Raw genomic sequence first — 14,814 nt, forward strand, 5'->3', positions numbered from 1 at the left:
ATAACAAAATACTATAGAACAACAAAATATAAGCTCGAACGTAAACATATATTATCCGTGACAGTCCTCTTAGAAACAAAGATTTAGGGTAACTCCAGAAAAAATGACCACTGTAGTTATCCTGTACAAACAATTGATATATTACAATTACTGATGCTTTTTCATTTGTACTTCGTAAGAGATTAATTAAAGTGTCTTTAGAAATCAAACATGGTGTTCCAATTCTTCCAATGTACATCGAAATGCTTTAACCCTAATCGTACCACGTGTTTTTATAACGAATCATACCACGATGTGACTCTCAGTCACTTATGAGAATAAAGGGAATGAATAAAATGTTATTGTTTTTGTTTATAGGACCCAAATTTTAAAAGCCGAAAATAGCTTTTGGTAATGCAATATGAAATAATCAAAAAATTTAAGTGAAAAGTTCAAATGTGACTCAAAGTCACATCGTGGTCCGATTAGGGTTAAATATGACTCGCCGGAATTACCCCAAACGAAAGTTGAGTACTTTCTAGACATCCGTAGCATATGTAACACAGTTCATTTTTCATATAAAAATCTTTACTAGCGATGGTTCCCCCGAAATCAGCGGGTGGCTGTAGTTTTTCAGGTGTCGAAGTACTCGGCGCAAGTAGAGTAGCAACCCCTATATGGCCAGCGACACGGGACTTTCCCTTCTTGGCCCTCGGATCTCCCTCGGCGCGGTTGGTGAGAGCCGGTCGCGTTGTCGCCTTAATGCGAGGCGGGCCGATCCTCAGTGTGCGTCGTCAGCTCGTGCACGCACATAGGCAGCCGGAAGACGCGTGCGCTCGGAAACGCACCGTATCCACCCCCCGGCTCCCGCTAAAAGCATATCTGTGTCGTCTTGCAAGTACATATGGGAGGGTACAAGGAGCCAGGGAAAGGGTCCGTCGGTATATAAAACATTTACTAGTTTAGCAACAAAAGGGTATCGAAAGTGAACGCATTAAAGAAGATGTATGAGTGCACGCGAGTGGCCTAAACTGGGGAAAGGGAAAGTTGAAGGTTACCAAGGATCTTTGCTGAGAGTAGGCCAACAGATTGGATATATCTTTTTGTGAATTTATTATTAGGTGGCTCATTGGAACACTCGCGAGGAGAATCTTGAACGAAGGCAGAAATTGAGAAGAATCTTGTAATGTAGCGTTGAAGATAATATTATCGGACGATAGCATTAATAATAACAGTATAACGATAGTCTTGACTGATACTATCTTAGTAATAATAAATAAAATGATAGTGTTAATATTATATAATACAGTAATATATAACATAGTGCTAACTGAATCGCAATGACCAATTGGTCAATCGTTATCCCTTAACCTATCCTATTTCTCTCGCAACTGCGATCGCTCGAACTATTTCGTAATTGATGACTTTCTATAAAGAATACGATTTCTACTCTACATTTCTCCTCCATCTACATTCACTCCGAAGATTAACCTTTTAGCCACGGCGGGATTAGCCGCCGAGCTATACCTCTCTACGGCAAGGTTTAACGCGGTCTGCATATTATAAATGTAGCATTGCTATTTGAGACTAATCGAATTTTCCACTGTGCAATTGCGTTGGATTACACTATAATGTGCACAACTATCGATGACAGAGAAAGAATTGTGCTGTTACACTGACGTGCCGTTTAAAAAGATGATACGCACGGAAGCTAGGACGCGAATCGGATCAGTTCAGATTTAACAGCGAACTAACAGCTAGAACTTAGAATCAACATATTTTGTCATAAATTCCTCATTAATAGACTTTCGGCTACAATATCAAAAAAATGTTTGAAAAACTTAGAAATCTTTCTTTTATACGAAAAAAGACTGAAAAATCAGGAATATCCGATTCATCCCAGAGTTTGGAGCACTAACCAAGACCTATACTAATTAAAAGGTGAACTGTTACCAGAAAAATAGCATTCAATGCCAGCTCAATTCCAAGCAAACTACATTCGCTAACCTCCATCCGAGTTTCTGTCCGCCGTCGCGATGTCGCGAGTCGAGGGGTTAAAAGAACCCGGAACAATGCGTTATCGTCGGCCGACTCGTCATCCCCGTCGAGGCCTGCGTGAAAACGCGGCTCCTTGCGAACCGGCGCTGCGCGACGCCCCTCCCACGGGGGATCGTTAGATTGCGCGCGTTACACAGAGTTGACATACAAACAGACGGGCAGTGTTGTAATTAACCGCAATCATCGACGGCAAACACAACGCTCCGCATCCCCGTGGGACATTATTGACCGAGCCGGCCTCGGATACCGTGCCTCTCGCGCCGGTAAGGAGTGCACGCCGACTGATCAATATTTATGACCGAAATCCAAGGGTGGATCCTGGCCCGTTCCGCCAGCGCGCGTATGCCTCGGAGGATAAACCGGGAGCCGCGGTCAATATTTATGATAGGAGCCGACGAGCGCGGAGAAGACCCGATCCGCGAGAACCGCTGACCGGATTTGTTTGGCCTCCGCTTCTGCCGGGTCCTCCTTTTCGCTGATTGATTCGGCTCGCCGCGGCAGCGGGACCGATCCTCGGGTCACGTGACACTGGCCGCGCGGACGTTGGAACCGGTTCGGGGATGCTGGAGATGATTCCGTGCGCGGAGATGAGTTTATAGACAAACCGACGCGATGTATTTCTCGGGGGAATGGATTCTCGAAGCTAGGGTTACGGTGCAGGAGGTCGATTGGAAATTTTGTGTATGGAGGATACTCTAAGTGTTCTTGCGAAGGGCTTTGTGGTTTTAATGACTTGTTTGAAGTGGTGTATGTAGTGAAATAGAAACTGGAAATTTAGGGTATATAGTAGTGAGTATTCTATTCAGTTTCTAGAGTTCCACAAGTGAATATATTAATTATTTAAAACGGTATAGAATGAATGGTTGAAGGATTAACCCCTTGCCCTATGATTTCTCTCTTTGAACTGTGGTCGATCTATGTTGTCATTAATAGTTTATTGAGGAAGTATAATTAATAGTTATAAGAGGAAGTTATAGTATTACTCTATTCCAACGTATGCTCTAAGGTATAATCATTGATAGCAGAGGAATAATATAATTTGCATTCAAACAAATTGGGTAATATTTATGTTCGATTTGAAATCTTCACCACGAGTCTAACAGGATGTTGTAGAACAAGAGGTTAAGTAGCAGAAAGTTCATAAAACAGATGTCCAGACTACACAGTAGCAAAGACTAGCGCCTCTCCAGGCGAGCGCGCCAGCAGCGTCATTCGAAACATGAATTTCAGGAACAACATAATTCCCGGGACATCCGATACCCCAATCGCGGGTCCCACGCTGCGTGACAAATCAACGAATCCACCTACCTGCATCCGTTCCCGGTGGCGGGCCCGGTAGAGGAGGAACGGATCGATGACCGACGATGAACCGTCGAAAATCGCAGATGCGCCTCGTGCATTCATTGCCGCGTGTTATTTTATTTCATACGGTCTCTCGCGCCCTTCACGGTGTCCGTGACGTCCATTCGACGACCTGGCATGTTGCGCACTAACGCGCCAAAAAAGACAGAGAGAAATTGAATGAGAGACAGGACCCTTCACGCCCATTATTGGAACCAGGGGAAAGGAATAGCGTGTGCGCGGAAAAGAGAGAGAGAGAGGGAGGAAAGGAGTGCAGAAAGCGCAATGTGGACACAGTCAAGGTCCAGTGATCAGCTGATTGATTGTCTCCGCGGGGGTTGCTATTTAGGGGTATCTACGCGAGTGGGATGACAGCCGCTCTACTGGAGACAGCATTACTGGAGGATGGATTCGAAGCGGTACTCGCGCAACGAGAGCACCAATCAACCGATCTCGAGTGGCTTTTACCTATACCTGTCTCATTATCCATGAGTTTACTGTATTATATTGAATAAATCGTTGAAAGTTTCGGTATTTTAGTTAGAGTGTTGAAACTTGGGAGATCTTTAACGGAATATCAATGTTGAGTACGTCTTTGGATACTTGGACTCAGTTCTTCAGCGTAAATGATAGATATTTCAATTTAGGAAAGTAACAAAAAATAACGAGAGATTTTTTATGAAGCAACTCAAAGCTTATCACGTGAAAATGACGCCAAGAATTTTAGTCACTCTCTTTCTAATTAACAAAACATGAGTGTTCTTAAATGTCACTATCCTTTTCTATGTGTCGTTGTCTTCTGGACCGCATGCCTTTAAAGCTGTCCCCGATACATAATTTGATAATTTTATTATTCGTCTTTCAATGATATTTACTGTGACTTTGCTATCAATAATTTGGAGGAAATCTAACAAAACTTTCAGTCCTACTTTCAGTGGAAATTTCATTTGAAGATAATACACTGATAATAGAAGAATACACCTGACCCTCGATTTACGCGGACTTTTTTCACGCAAGCCTCTTTTTTACACGGTGAATTGGAACACTATTTACACGGCAGTTTTTACGCGCGATTTCAATTTACGCGATCTGAATTTAGTAATAGCGAATAAAATATACTTTTGTTTTCTAAAATATCATTATCGTTATTTCTTTTGTTAAGCTATGCGAAATAAATATGTATTTTTAAAACTTACTTACTCTTGTACCGACAGGCTCCATTTTCGAACCCACGAGGAACCCACGAGGAACGGATTTTCGCGTAAATTGGGAGTCAGGGGTAGTTTTTTGATTTTCATCCGTGGGGAATGAAGAACATTGAGTTTTGTTGAATAAATCTAAAAATCTTAATTACGAGTTTCATTCGTCATTGCATTGCAAGGGTTTAAGGACATAATTGGATAAATGGAATTAGGATGGAAAATGGTTCTGACAAATGTTCATCGGTTGTGCGTTTTTGTACCATGTGGATGTTTCGAAATTTTGCAATTTGAAATTCATGATAATTGTTGAAACATTTGGAGTCTAGTGATTAGGAGTGTTAGTGGTCATTGTGAAAGTAAAATAGATAAAATAGTAAGATAAATTGCTAGAACACAGAAGTTTGAATTAATTTTATTCCCTTGTGATCGAATTGTTTGGCTAGATTGTGTAGTATTCCCTTTAATTGACATAAATGTAATTGAGTGTATGTATATATAATTATTGAATATCGATACAGATTTTCATAGATTTGAGTGTGTTGATATTTGCCCGATAGTTTGAATGTTTTAGATAAGTTGTCTTTCAATGGTTTTTAAAGGCTCTTATTATTGATGTCTATCCATATTGATGTCTGACCATACTTCTTTAACTATTTTTTGCTAGTTGAGTGGCAAAAGTATTTGATATAGTAGTTCTTCATTAAGATGAACGTTTCAAAGCGAGTTTTTAATTGAAATTAGAACGAACGTAATATAAACGAATAATGGAAACCAGGCTTCGCAAAGTTCCACACCTTGACATGCTTTCTATAAATTGTATAACATCTCAAATTTTATGATTTATCAACTTCGTCATAGGAAATGCAGTTTTCCCTAAATAATAATGAACAACCTCATTAATACACCACTATTCTCAAATTAATCATATTAATCATCGGTTCAAAACATTCCTCATAACTCATTACAATTTTTCAAATGTTATGTTAAAAGTCTCAACAAAATTTAAATTTAAAAAATTTTATATAGCTACCATCTACTAAAAAATGGACATAGTGTATATAATACTATTATCATACGGACACTGGGAAATTAAACAATTTTAAAAAGCTTATTTTCCTCTAATTAATTTTTCCAGAAAGGAATCGAATAAGAATACAGAATAACGAAGCTCCGATCCTTCGAAACTCGAAATAGTCACCTAGTTATCGATCAAGGGACTGTTGGGGAAAAGAGAATGAACCTCTTCGACGTTTAAATCGAAGCATCGGATATGTAGCCGAAGAAGTCTCTTATAATGGAGATGGAACGCCGAAGAACGAGATCGCGAAGAGTGAGGGGGTGATTTCTCGCTGCGACGAGGGTGACCGGAGGAACGGGGGCGAACACTCCGTTAGAAATTAACGCAAGGGTGACACAGGCTGCCATCTCCATTGTCCTTCCGCCCTACCCCCTTCGAATGGGACGTCTGGTGAAAAAAAATTCAGATGTGAAATTTTCATTTCCGTCCCGAACCCACCGACTCGGAAGAAATACTTCCTGCGCGGGGGGTGGGTTCTCGAAACGCGAAGGCTTTGCGCTTGAGACGTTCCTTTGTTGCTCGGCTGCCACCATTGCTACACCTGATTGCCTGACAATGATAATTTACTTTTTAATGGCGCAGTATTTATCGTGTCAGAGGTTCATCTTTGTTCCTGCGGTGGTGCCTCTGTCACCTGCATTACGAATGTTTCCATGGAATAAATTATTTACTGTGTCCAGAAATGTATTTTCTTTGGGGACGTTTAAATTATGTAGAAAGTGTAGAGTATACATTTATGTGTGTTAAATAGGGAAGATTTGAAAACAGAAGATTATGCTGTTGTGTTTTCTTTCGTTTTGGAATAAGTAAATTTAATATTTGTGTGATTATTGAAAATTGTACACAGAATCAAAGTTATAAGAGAGTTTCTTTAATTCCTTTCCGATCAGTTCATGAAATAATAATAAATGCCTTTCGGATATTCATATCAGTGGTACGGATTAAATGAAGAAGGTCGAAGAAATTTTAATCAACGATGAATACTTCCATGAATATCCATGCATGCGATATTTTCGTCATAAAACCGGGGAAGCGAAAAAACATGAGGGTGTTCGCGACCCTTCTTTTACCTCTCACCCCGTCCAGGAAGTATTTCTTCCGAGTCAGTGGACCACGACGACACCGAACAGGTCACATCTGAATTTTTTCACTCTCCTCGTTCTCATTCTACTGAATGATCTACAATGAGGCACGGCCACGAATTTCTGCTCGATAGGGGCTATTCGTTCGGTTCAGTGGTTCGCTTTATTACGACCTAAAATAATTTCGCTGTCCAATACGGTCTGCTAGTTGAGTAAAGTGTTGCACACTTATGTAAAACGTGGTTATTATATTTCTTCACTCGAAACTGTTGGAACCCTTAAATATTCTCAATCTTTATTCTCCTCAAGAACATCATTATCGTCATTTTATTTCAATATAAAACATAATATAAATAAAATGAAATATTACTTTTCTGTTATTAATCATTAACCTTTGAAGTAAACGTAGACATAGAATAAGTCTGTAATAATAGTGTCTATTCCTAGTAAATTATTAACGATAGAGTAGTTACATCGATCATAGCTAAGAAATAAATCGTAAGATAAGGGGTTAATTTGCATTACAATTTATTTCTATTTTAATATCAATAACAATATAAGAAAATTATATAATGAAAGTAAACGTTAGGAAATTTTTCATAATTTCAACAAAGAAAATTAATCGATAACAGGGTTTATACTTCCAGTTCTTCTAATCTATTCAAATATTTTTATTTTTACCTTGTTTCCAAACTATTCAAACTAGAAATATCGAGCTAAGAATTTAACAATTCCCCGTGGAAAAACAAGCGAACCTAGAAACTTGAGGGGAAATGTGTGGGTCCGTCGATTGTACCTTTCCGACCGCCCCTCGAAATTGGATCGCTTTTGGTAACTGCAAAGGACACCCTTTCTTCGAGCGAACCGGATACAGGACGTACACCGCCGGAGAAAGACAAGGTCGAAGAGGAAACCCAATCGTTGTTTACCCAGTGCGTCGTTCTCTGCGTAAGCAAAGCGTCCGTCCATCCATCGGGGTGGGTAAACACGACTCACCCTCGATTTCCCCGCTACAACAGTTCCGTAAAATCTTCGTTTAGCTCCCAAACCGTTCTTCCTTCCATTTCGTCCTACGCGAGGAAAGACAGTCCTGTATTTTCGTTACAGACTCTTGTTTCGACACGATTCTTTGTTTTGGCGAGATTCACGCCTTCGAAAGCGGATCAGAAGTGTTCCCTGATCAAACGGGAATTAATGTTTCACGTGGAGAAGTACTGAAGGAAATAATCAATTTTCTAGCATGAAATAATATAATTTGTTCGTCTTTGCATTTTGTGTTGAACTAAGTTCTAAACCAAGTTCTTGACAGCAGTTAACTTCATCAACCAGATTTACCATAACAAACAACTACTAATATTACTTCTAGTAACAAATAACTTCGCGAATCACATTCTTAACCAAACCTCACCAAAATCTCCTCCCACCCCACTCTAATACTTAAAAAGAAACTCCAATCTTCAGAAACATGCCACCGAAAATCATCACAATTCATTCGAATAGAAACCGAACAAAAATGTCTCTCCCAAGTTAAAGGAATCCAAAGAATCCCCACATTCATCCTTCATCCCGCAATTAACATATCCCAAAACGACCGCAGCTCCCAGTCCACTCTAGACAATCACTTACCTACTCCATCTCCAGAGCACGCAGTCACGCAAAAGCCAACAAACGGAAAGAAAGTGAAACATTCCGACCGCGACAGACACCATACCGGCCGAATCGAGCATGAGACGGCCGACGTCTCCGCGATTCCCAAATATTTCTCATCATCCATCTATCGTCCGGTCTCCTCGAGCAATCTCTTATCCCCGCATTGACTCGTGAAATCACCGGCTCCTGCTGCGAGCCAGAGAGAAAGAGGGAATCGTTCTTATCTGCTCCCCCCTCCCGCCCCTCGTCTGTCCCATTGAGCAACGTGTTCCATGGTCTCCGAATGAAAAAAAAGGGAAATAAAGGAAAAAAGGTGGGCAAGAGGAGCCAGAGAAAGATGGAACGGTCGAAAGGCGGGCTGGCCGGAGAGAGACACAGGGAGCCCGCTGACAGGGGCGCGACTCCTGATTGCTGTCGCATTGTGTATCGCCTCGTCCCGCGACGAGGACGACGTATTGTCGCGTACCGGGGACTGAATACTGCCGATGACGTGGGAGGAACCGAAACCCAGGAGGGAGACGCGTGTACGCCACGTAGAGGAGACCCTCGCGGGGGCCAAAAAATTAAACCTCTGAGACAATAGGTCAAGCGTCCATAGAAACGGAAACACTAAACACGCCCCTTGCCTTTATTTCCTACGCGGGACAAACGGGACGCAACGGGAATCGATCACGGATGCTCGTCGCGGGACGTGCTGCGATTGCCGCGAGCTACGGGTCGCTGAAATCTGTATGCTGAATGGTTAGGTACGGTTAGACGCTTTACAGGCCGTATAGGAAACGGTGTTTGTATTAGCGGATGTATGCTTTGAAATTTGATTTACCGTTGGATTTGGGATTTAGGTGTTTGGAGAGAATTGAAGAATTTAGCGATGGGTTTTCATTGTAGTATAGTGGAGTGTCGAAATTAGGCAAATAGGAAATGAGAATATTTGTGTTTTGGTTAGATTATTCCTTTCTGGTTGTGGATTTTGAGAAAGTTTGGTAGATTAGAATTTTGTAATTAGTGGTGTAGTGTGTATAGTGGTAGGAATAATTGTATTAAGTGTGGTTGTAAGAATAACCCAGATTTGACTAAAGAATATTTGTTTCTTTCCGAACGCGAAGGTGAAAATACAACCCTTTGCACTCGAGGGTTGACTCAGTGACTTGGTTTGATAGAAAATTATAAAGTCTTATATATAACATTATATAATAATATAATAACATTATATAATAACATTAAGCTTCATTTATGTTTATTTTCTTATTAGTTTCAAAGAGTATCTATCTCATCAAGAGGTGAAAAATTGTTCAGTGCAAAGGGTTAACATTCAAACCGTCGACTGACAATATAAACATACAAAGGAATAATTCTGCCACTAGCAACATAAATTCTTCATTGTCTTCGTCTTGATTCCTTCGTTCAAGCTACCATCAAGAACAAGTTTCCTTTTTAATTCCCCTTCAGAACACTTCGTCGGACATTCCTCCCCAAACTTTATTTCCACCGTCGCGAACATCAAGTCTCGTTCGACGCGCATCGAGAAGTTTCTTTCAAGGGCATCAATCTCGCGGCCATTTTGGGGATGGAGTCTTTACGACCGGTTGATCGGATGACAAAGTGGTCATTCCTGATAACCGGGGACAACCAACCAAGACGAGTCCCGGCGTCTTTCGCGGCCAATCGAATCACCGGCGGGGTCGGCCGGCCCCGTCGCGGTAAACTTGTAAAACAATAAAAGCTTCCGGTGACCCAGCGGACCGGCACATCGAGTTAGCCAACTCGAACTTTTCACCGGAAACCGCGGCTCGTCCGAAGTGTGTAAAGCTAAAGGACGGCCAATCGCGGGCTCCTCCACTTCTTGTCAGCTCATCGAGAAAACCAGGATGCGCGCGTCACGTCCGAAGGAAGCCTGCGAATACTTGAAAATTCAGAGAGGTTTGAAACTGTTCCCTGGTTACAGAGATTAGATTACCGTGGACAGCAAATTTCTACGCTTTGAAATCGAAGCCGCTCGCTTCCTTTGATTTCTTTTGCCCGGTTTCCTTTTCCTCGGTTGCTCAGACTTTCGCGCGACGCAGAAACGTAAGGAGTTGAACACTTAACTATTCTTGTGGATAGGATAGTTGTGAAGATTATAGAAAATTTTTAGGCTGAGGAAACTGCGTTCTAAGTTTCGAAATTGAAGCATTAAAGAATGAAATTTTGAATCGAGCAAAGGAATAATTGTAATCGACTATGGTTATAAGTAACTATAGCCTGTATTCTATATTTGTATTGTTTCGTGTAGATATACTAGTTCACAGAAATTTTGCTTGGAACTTCCGAGGAAATATCAATTTCATTTGACAAGCTTTTACTAGATTTCTAGTAATACTTCTTAACGACAATTCGAATTGAAACTATTTCCATCGTTTGCGACCTATAAACGACTATCTATAAAAATAATGACTTTCTATAAGTACAAAACGTTTCTTTGTCGAGCAATAAAGAATCACGCCAAAAATCCCGCTCTTTACACAAATCACCAGCAAAGATCCAACAAAAATTCAACAAAATCCTCCATTCCCATTGAACCCGCAATAAACAAATACAACCTCTATTTTCACAAATCACCGAAAGACGATTCCACATGAAATTACCTTACGAACAAAATTTTGTTCAATCTCGTCTTGAATCATTGTCCACGGTCAGCCCGTTCGTCGAAACCACGCGATACGATAAATCCACCCCGGCGAGCGGTATGTGCGCGAGCCACGTGTCCTTTTTTCCTTTTCTTTTTTATTTCGCCGTGTATCATCGGATCGAAATAAAACGGGAGGCATAATGAAAGTAACGCCGTCGCTGGACAGCAAAAGAAATAAACCGGAGAGCCGGGACACGAGGTGGAAGGGCGGTAGGCGTTCTCACGATTATACGAAGCAACCCTTTGCTGCGTGAACACGCCGCCGGCCGGCTCGTCGCGAGACGGGGGCATGCGTGCAGGCCCGCTATATCCATTACGCTTATTACAACCCCGACCGCCGCCACTATCCTTTAACCATCCGGCTCCCTCGTACCGCCACCCACCCTTTTACGTGGATGAACATCGATCGACACCCGACCTGGAACAGTCCGGCCGTCAGGTAACCAAATTGCCCCCGTTCGAAGGGGGCGAGGAGGATCCTCTCTCTTTAGGAACTGGCTGACAGCCGCTCCTCGTTTTGTCCTCGATTTTGCCCACCGCGGAATGTTTCTAGACCGATTCCTCTTTCCTCCAACGAACGATCGTGTCTCGATTCCGCGCTTCTTTGGGACGTTCCTTTGATGCTTTTGTTGCCGGCGGTGCTTGCGTCGCGCTCCAAGGACTCCTTTCGCAATGTTTGCAGTTGAACTGTTGCCTTTCTGTTTTTTAACCCCTTGGCGATTATGAGGATCGGCGGCGGAGGTTTGCGACTCGATTTACTGTAATGTAGCTTTGTGCGGCTATGTTCTTATCGTAACTCAGGAGGAAAATAATTAATACTAAAGCTACCAGACGAGGCAAAATGAGATATTCATGATTTCTTCATTTTGTAATTATTAAGCAGGTAACAGATGTTTCTCTGGGAAATTATTGAAGTAATTGATTTAGCAATACGCAAACTGAATTATAAATCAATTAAAGTCTCTTGAAGTTCCTATAGAGGATTTTCAAAAAGGCAATTTAACTACTCGGTAGGTTTAGCGTTAACGAAAGTCAATGTTCTTCGTGTATAGCTCGAAGCGACAGACAGTTTTGCTACTTCAGTATTTTAGCTTGAAAGTTCATATGGACTTACAATAAATGAAACATTTCTTCATGTTTTTTGCAAGTTATTCATAGTAAAATTTATTCGGTTTAGACGCAAAGAAAATTGTATAGGAAGGGGTTAGTATTAGATCCTGAATTCAATAATGTATTATACCTTTTGAAAATGTCTAGAAACAATCTCGGAATATTACGTGAGGTATCTCAGATAAAGCGCATAATAAAAACTGAAAAGCGAGTAAAAACAGAAGCACGTCACGAGGCGAATCATCGGGCAAAACTAAGAATTATCAGCCTGTACCCCAGTAAAAACTCGAACACTCACTAACGCGTCGAACGCCGCATGATTTCATAGAGCAAAATACTCGAAATGGAAAAAATATAATATTAAATCATTTGATCGAATTGCATTGTTATTATTGCAAGTTCATCCAGGTAAATGTCACCACATTAGCTAGCATTATTTATAATATAGAAATGTTTTCCAATAATCATCGTTTAATTGATTGAACTATAGTAATTCGATTTGATTAGTCGCCGGTGATCCCCATGGCACTCGATGTGACAAAACCCAAAAGAACGGTACCATCGAAAACCTGCCGCATGCTTCGAACACTGAATTTCGACGTTTCGCCGAACGGCACCAGCGTGGATCCTCGCAAACAAAAGCAGGAACGCGCCAGCGCGGTGTCGGTGTGCACGTGGCCGTCTATGGGCGCGCGCGAAACGCGAGTCTACAATTCACGGGGTAAAAGCAACCGCGCGTGATATATTGTACGGTCCCGCTAAGTGGAAGCCGACGGATTCTCCTCCCGGCCGAGAGACAGAGGCGTCGAAGGAAGCGCGGCCGGTAAGGAGGAAAAAAGGGGAGGGTTTCACTCGGACGACCAAGCAGCTGTATTAAGTGCGCCTATAGATTACGAGCCCCGGGAAAAAGTGGTGTGTCCCTGGCGCGCTAAAACGCCCCGGAAAAAAGATTACCCTATGCACTCCATACGTCATCCGCGCGCGGCCCGTTCGAACGCACACGCGTTGAACCCTGTGTCTGTTCGCCGCGTTTCCGAGTGCCGACACCGATTTTTCCTCTTTTTCGTTTTTTTCCGCCCGGTCGTCTGTACGGAAACGTACGTGGGAGTGGAAGACGCCGGCGCCTTCGATTGACGAGATGCCTGGCGTCCATCTTCCATTTTCTTCGTTCCGATTGGTGTTCGGTTTTTGTAGAGTTTGTCGGGGTTATTCTCTTTTTTTGATGGGGTACGAGACGTCTGGGTGGTTTTACCATCATTTTAAATTACCGGTAAGCTAAGATAGAATGTTTATTGTTATGGATAATAAGTTTATTATTCAAGAAACGATAGATATTTTGTTGAGCGTTTCGATATTGTAAAATAAAATCGCGGTTGTTTCTTCTCGTTTTGATTAGTTCGTCGTAAGTTTATAGAAGTTCTTCTTTTTCTAATGATGCTAGAGTTGTTTAGGTAATTTTATGTTGGAAAAGTCCCATATTTTAAAATGTTAGATCTACTTAATATTGTGCTGTAACAAAAATAACATGACGTCCGGCTTCCCTTTTCTGTTTAGTTTTATCGCAAACTTGTAGCCTTCCTCTTCACCGCTGACGCTAGAATGATCTACGTAATTTCATATTTCAAGAAACATACCAATAAAGCGAAAACGAAGTAGAATATCAAGTCCTCTATCAATGCTCGCGCCACGGTAAAAGTGAAATGCAAATGTCTCTAAACGCCCACGAAAAAGTGTTATTTTATTATATTCCTGTTCCGTGAATTCGCATGTATTATGCACGCGTAAGATTTGCAGTATGGTAATTACTAGACAATGACGTAAATGAAGAATAACGGTATCGTCGTAAACAAGAAAATGTCAGCTCACCATAGATCACGGAAACAATTGTGGGAGGGCGTCGCCAAAGTACATGAATGAGATTTGCATTTTAAATATACTTTCCCGGCGCCGCTAGGAACACGCCTACGAGCGTATTCGATCGCGAGCAGCGTTCGTTTCTCGCCGTTTCGTTTTATCTGCTCGTCGAGCTTGGTTTCATCCCGCTTAATGGCAAAACAAGACGACTTCCGTGGGCTTTCCTAGACAGCTGGCGCTCTCGCCGAGTGACAGCACGGCATTACGCTTTGACAGCCCGATCGGGACCGCACGATATGTCACGCGGAAAATCGAATATTCACGTGTGTATTTTAATATCGCTACATGTGCACCGTGTAATGCACGGCTCCCCTCTTATTATGACCCATTTAGACGCCTCTATAGAGTTACGTGGAGGTTTCGCGTGCTCGATGATTTTATTAAACGTTTAAGGGTTACGTATCAATAGAAATGATTGATTTTAGAACCTGGCGTTTCACGTGCAATACCATTTCAAACTTGACGCTTATTCGAGAATTCTGTTCTTGTATGGAATTATCATTCATTGGGAATTATTGTTAGATTTAATGTTATGTAGTTTGAATAGCCTGGTTTGAAATGGAGGGATGAAATGTTTAGGTGGTACGGATTTATGAGAGTTTGTTCAATTTCTACGTGAACAAGGGAAGAAAATACTTCTTTGAAGTAGACGAATGATATTGATGTAAGTTCGAATGTACCGACTTTACAGAACATGGCAGTTCTTTGAATTGAAGAGTGTAGTCTTTTCTG

Source organism: Nomia melanderi, chromosome 1, assembly GCF_051020985.1.
Source record: "Nomia melanderi isolate GNS246 chromosome 1, iyNomMela1, whole genome shotgun sequence".
NCBI classification, from domain to species: domain Eukaryota; kingdom Metazoa; phylum Arthropoda; class Insecta; order Hymenoptera; family Halictidae; genus Nomia; species Nomia melanderi.